We start from the raw sequence: 14,326 nt of genomic DNA, 5'->3' as shown, positions 1-14,326 counted from the left end.
CGAAGTCCACATCACAAGACTTCCTCCAACTACCGCCATGTACAACCTGGTATAATGCTGTCGTGGGATTAGCCTACCTCTAATCCCTATCACAAGACTTCCTCCAGCTACAACAAGACACACATGAACTATGAAACACGCCTAGGGGCTGCTCTACTTCACAAACTACCATGTTAATGATCACAAAGGTTTCAACAGAATGTTCAATGGATGAAAGCAAGCACTCTGGGAGGGTATTTATAGATCAAAGGAGCGGTGCACATAGACTAGGAGTACCAATAAAATAAGCCTAACAAAGGACATAGTGAAAAGATAGGACTCAATAATGGAAGACTCAGGCGAGAGGGAACAGTACTCGAAGATGGGCATATTCGGAAGAATATACCGATACAGTACAACCCATGAACAAAAGGCATTCACACTCAACCACCACCATACAACTACATCTGACAACAGCAGACTACCAGAGAATATGCCAAAACCCTGCTTTCGAGTTCTTCCTGAACAAAACAACCTGGATATATGCTCGAGGGCTGCAAAAGGAGAGGTATACAGTTCTATCAAACAACTTAGATTTAAGACCCTCCAACTTTTTGTTCCAAATAGCAAGAGGCTCGGGGGCTACACTCAGTGAGTGCACTTTTTTCCTCCAAAAAAGCGTACATCACTCAGAATGCTTCTTCAAGACAGACGGCTTCAGGGCCACAAGACAAAAAGAACCCGAACACAGCTAAATCAGAGCCCTTTTTTCAACAAAGAAGTCGGGGAGCCTTTCGACGAAGAATCAGGAAGGTTACAAGAAAAGACCCTCAAGCTCTTTGTGCCAAATAGCAAGAGGCTTGGGGGCTACATCAATATGGGAGTACTTTTTTCTTCAAAAAGGTACACACCACGCAAAGATCTCACGAAGCGCTACATGGTTTCAATCAAGAAAGCACTCGGACGACGCTTGTTCCTGCTCAACAGGACTTGAAGGAACAAGATAAGGCTTCCAGAACTGAACCATGAAGTACTCGGGGGCTTGTCAGTGCAGGACCCACGGGATACCCCGCAAGGAAGAGAGAAGACCTAGTCTAATTAGGATTCTTCCCCTGTAATCTTAGTAGCAGTGTTACTCCATAATCCTACTAGGAATTCTCATTGTAAACCGACTAGGACTCTAATCTCCTGACTATATAAAGGAGGGCAGGGCTCCTTAGATCGGGAGTTCAAGAGAATAATTGTACACAACACAACGCTTCATAATCAATCCAACGCAAAAGCTAACACCAACTAGACGTAGGGTTATTACTCGATCTACGATCGAGGGCCTAAACCAGGATAAATCGACTGTCTCTTGCGTTAATCATCGAGTTCTGCATATGCTAAAACCCGAACATACTGCCCCGGGTACCCCCGTGGCAGGCTATCAGTGGTCAAACATCGATAGTGCCTTAGCCTTTTTTGCTGCTAGTCTAGATAATCTCTGTAATGGGGCCCTAGCCTCCATTGATTCACCAGATTTTGAGACCTCAGTAGGTCGGTGACCCTAGGCATAGGGGGAGACGGCAGTGGTTTGGACCATGGTTTTCATCGGGGTCACATGTGCCCTACTCTTTTTTCCTCTGACGTCCTTCTCGACCTTCGAGGGGTCATGGTGCCTGATCACAAGTGACTTTAGATTCGCCCCATGTGGGGAGAGGCTTGTCCACCATAACCATGTGGTCAGAGCGGTGTGCCTCATTGAGGTCAGTGGGTAATTTGAGTGGAACCTGATATCCGCCCCAATCGACGTGAAGTTCAGCTGTGCCTCACGCGAGACGTCCCATAAATCATCGGTCATCAATTCCGTCGGTCTCCAACCGCCTCCGCAGTGGCCAAAGGGCCAGATGCCTCCCCCCAGGAGGGGTCAACCTAGGAGACTTCGAAGCGAATGACTCAAACATAGGAGGAGATGGTCGTGAGGTTCCGCACCACCGATTAGATTCGTAGGGGCTCGTCTCGTCCTGCCCCTATCTCTTTTGTGGCCTCGAACCCGTCTAAGGGCTGGCCCAAAGATGGGTTTGCTAAGCATGACGCGGGGTTGTAGGCACGGCAAGTGGCTTAGAGCGTGGACTTGGGGGCTCATTGCCTCCTTGGTTATGACATGACTTAATGGTGCTCGTCCATGTGTTAATACATGATGCGCCGCGCCGCTTGGTTGCTGTGGCCCGACAGTTCACTTACCGAGGGACCATGGGGCTTGTCCCAAGATGGACCCCACAAGGGAGCGGTTCGCATCCCCTATCGCCACCACATATATGAGCCCTTTGGCTCATGTTCTCTTACCTTATTTTTGCCTTCCACTATTCGGGACTGTTTGGCAACACCGGCACATTCTGCCCTTAATTATTGATAAACTTTCTCTCCTTGTCAATTGTAGGGTCAAATTGACTGGCATGCCTTGGGAGGAGTGCATAGGATCGACCATCCCTACACTAAAGCTAGGCGGATCCTTAGCTCCATCGAGCGGACCCTTCCGGCTTGCTCGTGTGCCCTCGGCACGGGATGAAATTCTGTGTTGATGGTGGGGCACGAGGTAGAATCATGTAGGCTGTAGAAACAACAATAGACTTGATGACCCTAACTTATTACTAATATCAGTGGGGCATGAGGCAGAATCATGCAGGCCGTAATACAATAATAAGATCATGGGGCTAACACATCTTTCAACCTATCTTTACTTCATCGGTCGCGTGACGCAAACGACATGTGTGAAAGCACTCGATATCGGCTAAAACAGTCGATTTAGGCATAGCGCACAATTAAGGTCATGCCCAATCAGGACTAGATCTACCAAATAATGATCTCCACTCCACGGTGCTAAACAGTGGGGTGTGAGGCAGAATCACATAGGCCGTGATAACAGGCCATGGAACAATTTTCATTAGCCAATAGATCTATTCAAGACCAGACACACCTTAACCGCACACTATGCATGATCAAGATTGATATAAAACAACTGATAAAACATAACAAATCATTTAAGATGCAGATTAGATCAATTTTAGATTAACAAACGATGGGTTAAACAGGATATAAGGCCAATCTAGATCAATCCCAATCGGGCGAAGTGATATTGCTATAATCAAATAAATAATGAAAGCAATAAGCAATAAGCAATATCGGTAACTTAATGAATCTATCCGAAGGAACACCATCCTTAGATAGAGCCAATAACTTGACCTTAATCTAGTTCGAGTAGTGGAGGTTGACTGGATCTATGCAGCCATACTTGAACTAAATAAGAGTCGATAACTAGTTTATACCAGAGTCGCAGTGGAGGTCTACCGGATCAATACAGCTGTACGAACAGAAGTATAAGCCATGATGGTACTTACAGACAAGCTAGAGGTCGGCCAGACCGATGCAGCCCTGCTCGCTAAAGAACTCGCCGAGATCTACTCTACTCCTACTCCTAAGGGACGACCGGAGCCGAAAAAAGTAAGAAACTTGTATTTGATTGATTGTCTATTTTTTTACAATAGTCGGGGTCCAATATTTATACCCAGGACCTACGCATGATTCCTACCTAAGCACGACTCATCACAATTTTTGGCCTAAGAGAAAACATTCCGAATTTAAGATAACTTGGACCCTAATCTTGCCCTTTTTGTAGAGTCAAACATGTTTTGGCCGGACGCCGATTGTAGCCTTTGTCGTTATCTGCTGGCGCTATCTGAAGAAAGTCGATTCCCGTATTGCATTCGAATCAGCTGATACTGGCCTGCACGCAATTGACTCCTTGACGACATGATCCTAGGAGCTCTCAAGTCCCTACGATTCTTCTTCTAAATTTTGGTGTAAACAAAGTCTAACACCTAGGGTGTTACAGCCCCTCCCCCTTATAGAAATCTCATCCCGAGATTTGCAAGACCTACCATTCTTTGAAAAAGGCGGGATAAACCTCACGTTAGTAATCCTCCCGTTCCCACGTGGCATCTTGTCCATTGTGGTTATTCTACACCACCTTGTAGAACTTAATGACCTTACTCCGTGTTACTCTTTCCATCTTTTCTAACACTCAGATTGGTTTTTCTTCATACATTAAATCCAATTGGAGCTCAATATTGGTGGGTGCAATGGCTTCCTCAGGTATGCGAAGACACCTCTTCAACTGAGAAACATGAAAGACATCGAATACAACACTCATCTCTAGAGGAAGTTGTTACTTATAAGCGACATTCCCTTTCCGTTCAGTAATCTTGTATGGCCCTACATATCTAGGTGCAAGCTTTCTTTTCACTCTAAATCTTTGTACCCCTTTCATGGGTGATACTCTCAAGTATACATAGTCTCTCACTTCAAAAGTTAGTGGTCTTCTTCTTTTGTCAACATAACTCTTTTGTCTTGACTGAGCTGCTTTCATATGCTGTTGGATAATGAACACTTGCTCTTCAGCTTCGATGACAAAGTCAATGCCAAAGTATCTTCTTTCGTCAGGCTCAATCCAATTTAAAGGAGTTCTGCATTTCTGACCATACAAGGCTTCAAAAGGAGTCATCTTGATGCTGGCTTGATAACTGTTGTTATAGAAGAACTCGGCTAAAGGTAGCCATTTCTCCCATGAATCCTTGGAAGATATAACACAGGCTCTCAGCAAATCTTCTAGGATTTGGTTTACTCACTCATTCTGTCTAGTAGTTTGTGGATGGTATGCTGAACTTCTGATTAGTTTAGTCCCCAAAGCTTGGTGCAAGTGTTCCCATAAATGAGCTATAAACTATGGTCCCTGATCTGAGATTATGGTCCTTGGTATTCCATGTAGTCTCACGATCTGAGAAACAAACAGTTCGGCATATTTCACTACGCGATCCGTTGTTTTAACCGGTATAAAATGTGCTGAATTGGTGAGACAATCTACAATGACCCATATAGAATCATGACCTTGCTGTGTCACCGAAAGGCCTATAATAAAGTCCATACTTATTTCTTCCCATTTTCAACCTAGAATAGGCAATGGCTAAAGTAATTCGGTAGATTTCAAATGAACGACCTTTACTCTACTACAATTATCACACCTAGCGACATAGGAGGCGATCTCTTTCTTCATCTTGGTCCACCAAAAACGGGTTTTTAAATCTTGATGCATTTTGCTGCTACCCGGGTGGATAGACAACTTAGACGAATGAGCTTTGTCTAAAATTTGATTTCTAAGCTCATGGTCTTTCGGTACCACAAGTCAATCCTCAAACCATAGCACACCTCTTTCATCTAATCTAAAATGCTTTGTTTCTTATTCTTGCATCTTTCTCTTGATGTGAAATATACCTACATCTAACTTTTGCAGTTCTATGATTTTGCTCTCAAGTGAACAACTGATGGTGATATTGTGCAGCACAACAGGATGTAACAAATTAAATCCATGTTCCAACAATGCTTCCAAAGTGTTGCAATGAGATTTCAGACTAAGTGCATCTACTACAACATTGGCCTTTCCTAGATGATAGTGCACTTCCAAATTGTAGTCCTTGATCAGCTCTAACCATCTTCGCTGTCTCATGTTCAGCTCAGGTTGAGTGAAAATATATTTGAGACTATTGTGGTCAGTATATATATGACATACGTTGCCCAACAAAGAATGTCTCCATATCTTTAATGCATGAACCACTGCTATAAGCTCTAAGTCATGCGTAGGGTAGTTGACTTCATGTTTTCTCAACTGCTAAGAAGCATAGGCAATAACTCTTCCTTCTTGCATAAGCACCCACCCCAAACCTATACCCGATGCATCACAGAACACATCAAAAGGCTTTTCAATGTTGGGTTGTGCTAAAACAAGACCTGTAGTTAATAGAGTCCTTAGGGTGTGAAAAGCTGCTTCACATTCTGGTGTCCAACTAAACTTTTCATCTTTCTAAAGTAGTCTAGTCATAGGCTTAGCTATCTTAGAGAAATCCAGAATGAAACGATGATAGTAACCTGCTAACCCTAGAAAACTCTGAACTTCATGAATCGAAGTCGGGGCCTTCCAATCCATGACCACTTGTACTTTAGATGGGTCTATAGAAATTCCATCTCTCGATTGGATGTGACCCAAGAAAGGTACTTTGCTCAACCAAAATTCACACTTGCTAAACTTTGCATATAACTTATGTTCCCTCAATCTGGACAGAATAATTCTTTGATGCTTTGCATGATCTGCCTCATTCTCCAAATAAATTAAGATGTCATTGATAAACACAACCACGAACTTGTCGAGCTCAGGCATGAATACCGAATTCATCAAGTACATGAAGTAGGCAGGAGCATTTGTTAGCCCGAAAGACATGACCAAATACTCGTACAAGCAGTACCTAGTGGAGAAAGTGGTTTTTGGTATATCCTCTAGCCTAATCTTTATCTGATGGATAGCCTGAGCTTTAGTCAATCTTGGAGAATACCTTTGCTTTTGCCAATTGATCGAACAAGATATCGATACGAGGCAAAGGATACTTGTTTTTGATGGTCACAACATTTAGTGGCATATAATCCACACACATTCTCAAGGACTTGTCCTTATTCTTTACAAACAATGTTGGACATCCCCATGGAGACGAACTAGGTTGAATGAGACCTTTGTCCAATAGTTCTTGTAGCTGAATTTTACATTTAGCTAACTCATTTGGTGGCATCCTATAGGGTCTCCTTGAGATAGGTGTCGTACCTGGCACTAACTCAATCTTAAATTCCACATCCCTATCAGGTGGTAAACTTGGTAACTCATCTAGGAATACATCAAGAAATAGACAAACCACTAGAATATCACAAAGGGTAGTGGCTTGGATAGCACAAGACAAGTGTTGGAGTTCAAAATTTTAGGAAAATGGTACTAGAAAAGCATTACCTCCCTTAGGTTCTCTCAACATAATGGTCCAAGTGCTAGTGTCAATGAGAACACCATGATCGCTCATCCAACTCATGCCTAAGATCACATCTATAGATAATCCAGGCAATACTATCAGATCCATCGTATACTCCCTCTCTTGTTAGAGATGAGCATATTTCTAACTATCTTATTTGTAGAGATAGTAGCCCCATCTAAACTTATACTATAACCACCCTTGCTTATCTCAATTACTTTCTGATCATGTCTAGATGCAAATGCTTGGCTCATAAATGAATAAGAAGCTCCCGAATCAAATAAAACAATGATGGGATGTTTGTTAATAAGAAACATACCAGCGGTGACATCCTCTCCTACGGGAACCTCTTCAACAGCGGTGTAGTGCATGTATCTAGGACGTGCTTTAAGATTTGTCTATCTCTGATTGCTCTGGTTTTGATTGTTGTTCTTCTTAGGATGGGGGCATTCCTTGGCCCAGTGACCCACTTGATTATAGTTGAAGTAGGGTTGACTGCTCTTGGGTCCTGCTAAGGAGCTTCCTTACCCTCCATTCCCCTTGGGTAAGGCAATGGTGAACGCATTATGAAACACCTTCTAAGGTTGGTTGGTTTGAGTTTTTGGTGGAGGAGGCCTGAACTTGGGTGCTGGTGGTCGAAACTATGGACTAGCTGCCACTAGAGCTCTAGACTAAGAAGACCCTAAGGCATCTGCCTTAGCTGCCCTCTTGCGGCCCTTTGCTGCCACATGTAGATTGTTGTGGTTCTCCTAAGTCAAGGCATCACTAATGAACTCATTGTATGTGGTGCACCTTGAGTTGGCTATAGTTTTCATCAACTTAGTGCCAAGACCTCTCTTGAAGCTTTTGATCTTCTTTTCTTCTGTATCAACAAAACTAGGGGCATAACGGGATAGATTATTGAAAGCATACATGTATTCAGTAAGGGTCTTGGTCCCTTGTGTGAGTCGCATAAACTCAGCTTCCTTCATGTGCATTAGCCCTAGGGGAATGTGATGTCCCCTAAAGGCTAGCTTGAATTGCTCCCATGTGACCTGTGCATTAGTAGATAGAGGGGATAGGAAATGGGTCCACCATATCCCGGCCGGTCCCTATAGCTGATGGGACGCATATTCTACCTTCTGATGTTCCGTGACCCTCAACAGATGGAACTTTTGCTCAATGGTGTTGAGCCATTCATTCGCCTAGAGCGGTTCTTCGACCACCTTGAAGATAGGAGGATTGGTGTCCAAGAACTCCTTAAAAGTGTTGTACTGATTTGGCTTAGGCCCCTATTGTTGCTGATGGGCATGAGCCGTGTTCTGCTCAATGAGGTGTAGGGTTTCCTCCATAGTTCTCTGACTTCCTAGGAATTGTGCAAAGAACTCATTAGCAGACAGTGGTGGTGGTGGTGGTAAGTCATCATCATTGCCCTCTTCGCTGCTGCCTGCTCCAGCATGAGTGCGAGTCATCTGCAAAGTTGCAATAATAAGTAATTATTGGATGATGTCAAGAGATTGCAGATGAATTGTATAATCATGCCAAACTGAAATTACTGAAGAGAATCTTAAATTCGTACAATAAAACAGAGGCATAATAATTCATTCTCGCAACATGACATCACCAATTTGATCACTTATCGGGCTCACAGCGCGTTAACATACAAATCATAACCACCAATAAAATGAATGAGAATTGCATTAAAGTTCAACCCAACGTGAAACAACATGCAAAGTGCTAATATTACATGGAAGTCTAATCACAATTATCAAACTTCAACTACAAGTCAATTGCATAAATAGTAGGGATACATCTAGCGCTTTAACTAGTCACTAGGCGATTCTAATCTTCATTATGATCGCTGTCGAGGTCAGCGATAGGATCATCCTCATTCTCTGGTTCCACTTCTTCCTCGTCCCAGCCATCATCTTCAACTAACATATTTGGATCTTCTTCTTCCTCATCAAGGATAGGGTGCAGTTGGTTGTTCAGATAATGCACCTCATGCTGAAGATCCATCACTGCATGTTGGGTCTGTGCAAGCTGTTGGTGCAAGTCCCTCTCAACATGGTCCTACTAGACACTCATGGCCTAGGTCCTGTCCCATTCTACTTCTACTAAAGCTACATGGTTGTTGTCTAGGATCCGCTGGCATGTAGCTATGAACGCCTCGGCACGGGTGGCCTCCAGCTGCTCTCGTAGTCCTGCTAACATGGCTTGATCATCTGCTCTTGCCTCTTGGGTGGTAGCTCTCTACTGATCAACTTGCTCTATTTGGGTGTGGAGATTTCCCAAAGCTACATATGCTTGATTAGTTTCCCATCGAGCCTCACTTGCTGCCTTTTTGTGCTTGCGCACACGCTTCTTGAGCTTACGCTGTGCGGCTTTGGCTCTCATGAGCTTATCCATGCAAGTGGTATAGGACTCCTACCAGAAGTCCCTGGTGTCCTGATGAGTGTAGAACATCTTCATTACTGCAAACATGGCACTCATAGCAGGACTAGAACTATCTGCCCACTCATCTCGATCTTGGATCAATGCATTGCGATTGCACTATGCCCATACTATTATGGACAGATCCACCTAAGGAAAAATACCAGCAACACTGCCAGTAAGCTCATCCCCGTGCTGCTAACAGATCTGACTCAGTACCTCGAAGGCTACTACTTGGGCAGCCTCCTAAGGAGTTCTTCCTTCAGATTCTGCCTTATATTCCTGCCAGAAGGGTGCTTGAGTATGAGCTGGTATGGTCAGCCACACTTTATACCATGGTTGTCCCTCCAGGTATACTTCATTCCAGTAATAGAGGGGCGGTTCATTGTACCCTGCATAGTGCAAGACTCTCCAAAGCAAGGCAAGAGTTCTAAACATCATCAGGAAACTCTCACTTCTAGCCGATGCTGCCATCTGTACCAACAACATGTGCAACTCTTGTGAGACAAAGTCATAATGGATAAGAGTTACATAACCGAGTAAAAGATTTATAAGGGGAGGAACAATGCAAGTATGAAATAATAATTTATCATGATGCATGCACGTTCTGTACGTCCTCACAAACTTGGGGAAATTTATTTCTAACGATGTACATGGTGGCATACATACGTTCTCTCATATATAGCGTAGCTAGTCAGGCTACACATTTCGCTGTTAGTGTACCTGCACAAGAATTTTATTTCAGCCCAACCCCATAAGTATATATGCAGAATGTAAATATGGGCTCTAGGTTGTAATCTAAATACTTCCACATATGTATACCCATACATATACTTTCATATCAAAGCTACCCGATGACAATGTATTACCCATAATTAAATACGCACCATACACACATGCAAGCATGCATACACGGCCGTATCAAAGCTAGCTCTCCCCAACCGCACGCTCACACCTTGCGGTCATACCACTCATCAACTTACCTTCTTACCCTGGCATAGAGGCATTTGATCCATACATTACCACTTAAGTGAATGGCATCCATACAATAGCACGCCGTATGAACGACGAAAGTAAAAACCCCCATGTTAGTACTTAAATAGCCACCTAAGAGTCCTTAACTGGGCATAAAGAAAGTGATCACTGGCACAATTTAGATTTCAACTCTAGGTTTCAAATACCTATTTATATAGATATTAGTTGCTAGAAACTGGTTTTGGAAAATAAAAACCTTTGTTTTAAATACACATGTGGTATTAATGTTGAATCTTGCTCTGATGCCAGCTGTCATAGAACCGATCAATTTCTAAGAGCACAAGGACAATGATAGCCCGCAAGCGGTCGCACTATCATACTTGAGCCCATATAAACCCGGTAGTCCATCGAGTACCACGACGGGTCTCGATAAACGATCCACATACAACCAAGATTGTACATGATTCAACATACATGTCACATATTATATAAAGTTCACAATTATAAATCCATTCATCAGAGTATGAAAGACGGTTATTACAAACCAAGTTCGATAGATAGAAGCGGAAGCAAATTAAGTTCGAAACTAGCATTTGTCAACATAGTTAAAATACAGTGCCAACTCATGATCACAATCTACAAAAAGCATATAAGAGGGATTATTAAGGATGCTTGCCCAAGGCTCACTCCTCATCCATGGTGGGATAGAAGTAGTTCTTGCAATAGCCGTGATATATGGTACCATCTGCAACAATGGAAATAAAACCCTAAGTACGAGAAGGTACTCAGCTAGACTTACCCATCATAAATCAGAAATAAATTGACTCTAAGGATTATGCAAGGCTTTATAAGTGGAGGTAGCTTGACAACATTTTGCATAAAGCAATTAACTCAATTATGCAACTATAATTAGGTCACCAAGTTAATTATAGCTATTCATCTTTAGATTAGCAACTATCTTGTGCCAAACAGGTGGTATATCATTTGATAACATACAATAGTAACCATAGCATGTGTAGTAATTCCACTTTTAACTGAACCATCACATTCCATAATATAATTACTACGAGATTGGAGCTAGCCAAGTTTCTCACTATCTGGGAGAGACGGCGATTCGAATTGATTTCAACCAGCTAGGAATTTATTCCTAACACAAACCCAGGTAGACTAGATCAACAATCACCTTAGGTCACCTTTGGTACAATTCAAGTCCACATTTCGTGGGTTTGCCTAGTGCCACACAATCAGGGACAACCAGCTGCCAGGACGTTCAGGCCTGGCCTGCCCTTGGGCTCACGCTTCGCTCCCCGCACATCCTTACTACCATCCAAAGTGCAAACTCTAATAGAGTGGGGCCTAGCCTGAGTTGAGCTACTCGGCTTCACGGTCAGAACGAGTTATCCGGCTAGCTAAGTGATAGGCATGCATTCAATCTTGTCAAAAGGTCCAGCAATGGTACGGTCCTTAATTGGCACAGACGAAATCACCTGAGTTACCCTACACATAGACTCCGCCCGGCCTCTATTTACATTACCCCATGGTTCTTTTGCATGATAGCAAATATAGCCAACCGTGCTTTGGTATCCACCTATATCTCATAGGTGACAGGAAATCACTCGACTTCTACCGGTCTAAGCATGGCTAAAGATATATTCGATCCTGGACCTAATAGGGTTAAAAGTATATGTATCTGGACAAGGTGGTTCTATGCATCAAGTGTTTCCAATCAACTCTTATAACCTAATGCATCAAGCATAAAGGACTCAAGTAGTATTTTGTAAAACAATGGGAGACTTAGAATGCTTTGGGGCTTGCCTTTGAGGAAAGAGGTGGGGCAATGATCTGGGCACTCAGGGAGCTCTTTGGGAGTCTGCTCCTCTTCTCCTAGAGCTGCGGCTTGAGGAGTCTCATGTTGATCCCCTTCCTCTTCTTCGTTGAATTCCAGCAACGTTATCTCCTCGGTCGATCCTATATGCATGATCATGGAATAAGATATCACGAATGCATGTATAATGACACGTATAATATGATATAACGTGATGAATGCATCCTTATAAGTATTTTCAATAGCATGGTATTAAGGTAGTAACAAGTGCATCTTATTTTACTGAGTAGGTGTATCTCTTCTCTACTACTTTAAGCAAACACTTCTATAATCTATTTACCAGACTACAAGACAACAACTAATTGTTTTGACCATAACTGGAGTTATATACATCAAAATAATATGGTTGTGGACATTTTGGAAAGCTTATGAAATTGTATACAACTTTCTTTTAATACCCTTGGTGTGATTCAATAGTTATCTAGGTCAAACAATTTAGTCAATCAAATCTATCCAGAGAGCAAACAATTAGGGTAGCAAACTTCTAACAGCCAAAACTCTTAAACCCTAAGGCCTATGACTATGAAATTTAACACAAGGTAGACCAGTAAGTTACCTACAACTTTGTTATTAACAAGTTTCACAGAAAAGACCATTATTAACATGAAATTATCCACTCAACCAAAACTATACATGCAGCCATTTATTTGAATTATAAAGCAATAATTAATTAGTTGCATAGAACCAATTGCTTCTAAGCCTTACTATTATGCCAACAGTTCATATGCATCACAAGAACCATAGAAAACATCATGGTCAAGCACAATTTACTTATTTAAATGCCTTTATTAATTTAATTAGATAATTAGGGGAATTAACAAACATATACCAAATGTGCACAATAAATTATCGTTAAATTATAGTAGCTTCCTAGTGCTCATAATAGACTACTGTGAAAATTTCATACCATTTGGACATGTATAACACCCCCTACAAAAATGATAAGATAGCAAGGTTTATTTTAGTAAAAATAGTTAACCCTATAGAAAAGAGTCAAACAACAGATTCTATATTTTTCTTAGCTTCATACTAGTGCCATAATATTGTACAAAAATTTGCAGGGCAAAATGTTCCTTATTTTTGTCCCTATAATTTTCCTCAGAAAACACCATTTATTAATAGATAAATAGAAAGATCCTATTTAAATCAAGTTAACTGCAAGTTTATTATTTTTCCTAGGTAGAGTATGTCAACATAAGACCCTGAAGATCACAATTTTGTCACATTCCTAGCTCAAGTTACACATTTTACAAAATTGTAAACATTCAAAAAACACTTATCTTGCTATATTTTATTCACCAATAAAAATATTAGAACTGTACATCTCATATTTTTATAAAATACTATACTTCATAAGGAACACAACAAAATTTGGTTCACTAAAATTGGACATCTACAACTCAACTTATGATTTTTTAAAGTTAGTACAAAAATCTATAAAAGAAATCACAGAAACCCTAAATCGTAGTCGCTGACAGAGGGGACCCACGGGTCAGAGGACCCCACATGCCAGCGACCCAAAGACAGAGCATGGTGGTCGGCCAGCGCTATCTCACCGACGGCGAGCACTCTAGCGAAACCAACCACACCTACATGATCTACTCACTAAGCCACACCGACTGACATAGGTGGTGGCAGCGCAGATGCAACGGAGCATGTTCGTCGCCGACCGTCTTCGGCCATGGCAAGTCCAGGCGAGGAGCGCACAAGATCCACAGTGACTACATGGATCTAACGAGGTGACCTAGGCTAGGTGGGATGCTCCGACGAGGCTTGTCCGCGTGCGCGGTGGCGCGGCGGTGAGAGCACAACGACATTGCGCGTCGTGTTCCATGCTAGTGAGGTAATGGCTCGCTGTAACGTCATGCTACAAGCTAGTATGCATCCTACCCAAGCTCTAACATGAAGAAGCAGAAGTAATGTGCATGCAAGCCAAGCAGCGGTGAGCTCATTGTGGAGGCGGCCATGGAAACCGAGCTCTCCGACGAGGACGGGAATAGCGATTTCGCCCTCACCGTAGCTCGTCTGGCACTACAAGCGCGTCGAGGAGGTTGAGGAGAACACAGTGAAGCTAACTGCATGATGGAGGTAGCAATGGCACGATGGAGCGGGTGCTAGGCGATAGCAGAGCTGCTCGGTTGCTCGGCGGTGCTCGGTTCTCCATGACGGGAGCGAGAGAGGGTAGTGAAGAGGG

The sequence above is a fragment of the Miscanthus floridulus genome, chromosome 17 (assembly GCF_019320115.1).
Source record: "Miscanthus floridulus cultivar M001 chromosome 17, ASM1932011v1, whole genome shotgun sequence".
Classification (NCBI taxonomy): domain Eukaryota; kingdom Viridiplantae; phylum Streptophyta; class Magnoliopsida; order Poales; family Poaceae; genus Miscanthus; species Miscanthus floridulus.
Note: the sequence above shows the minus strand (reverse complement) of the source record.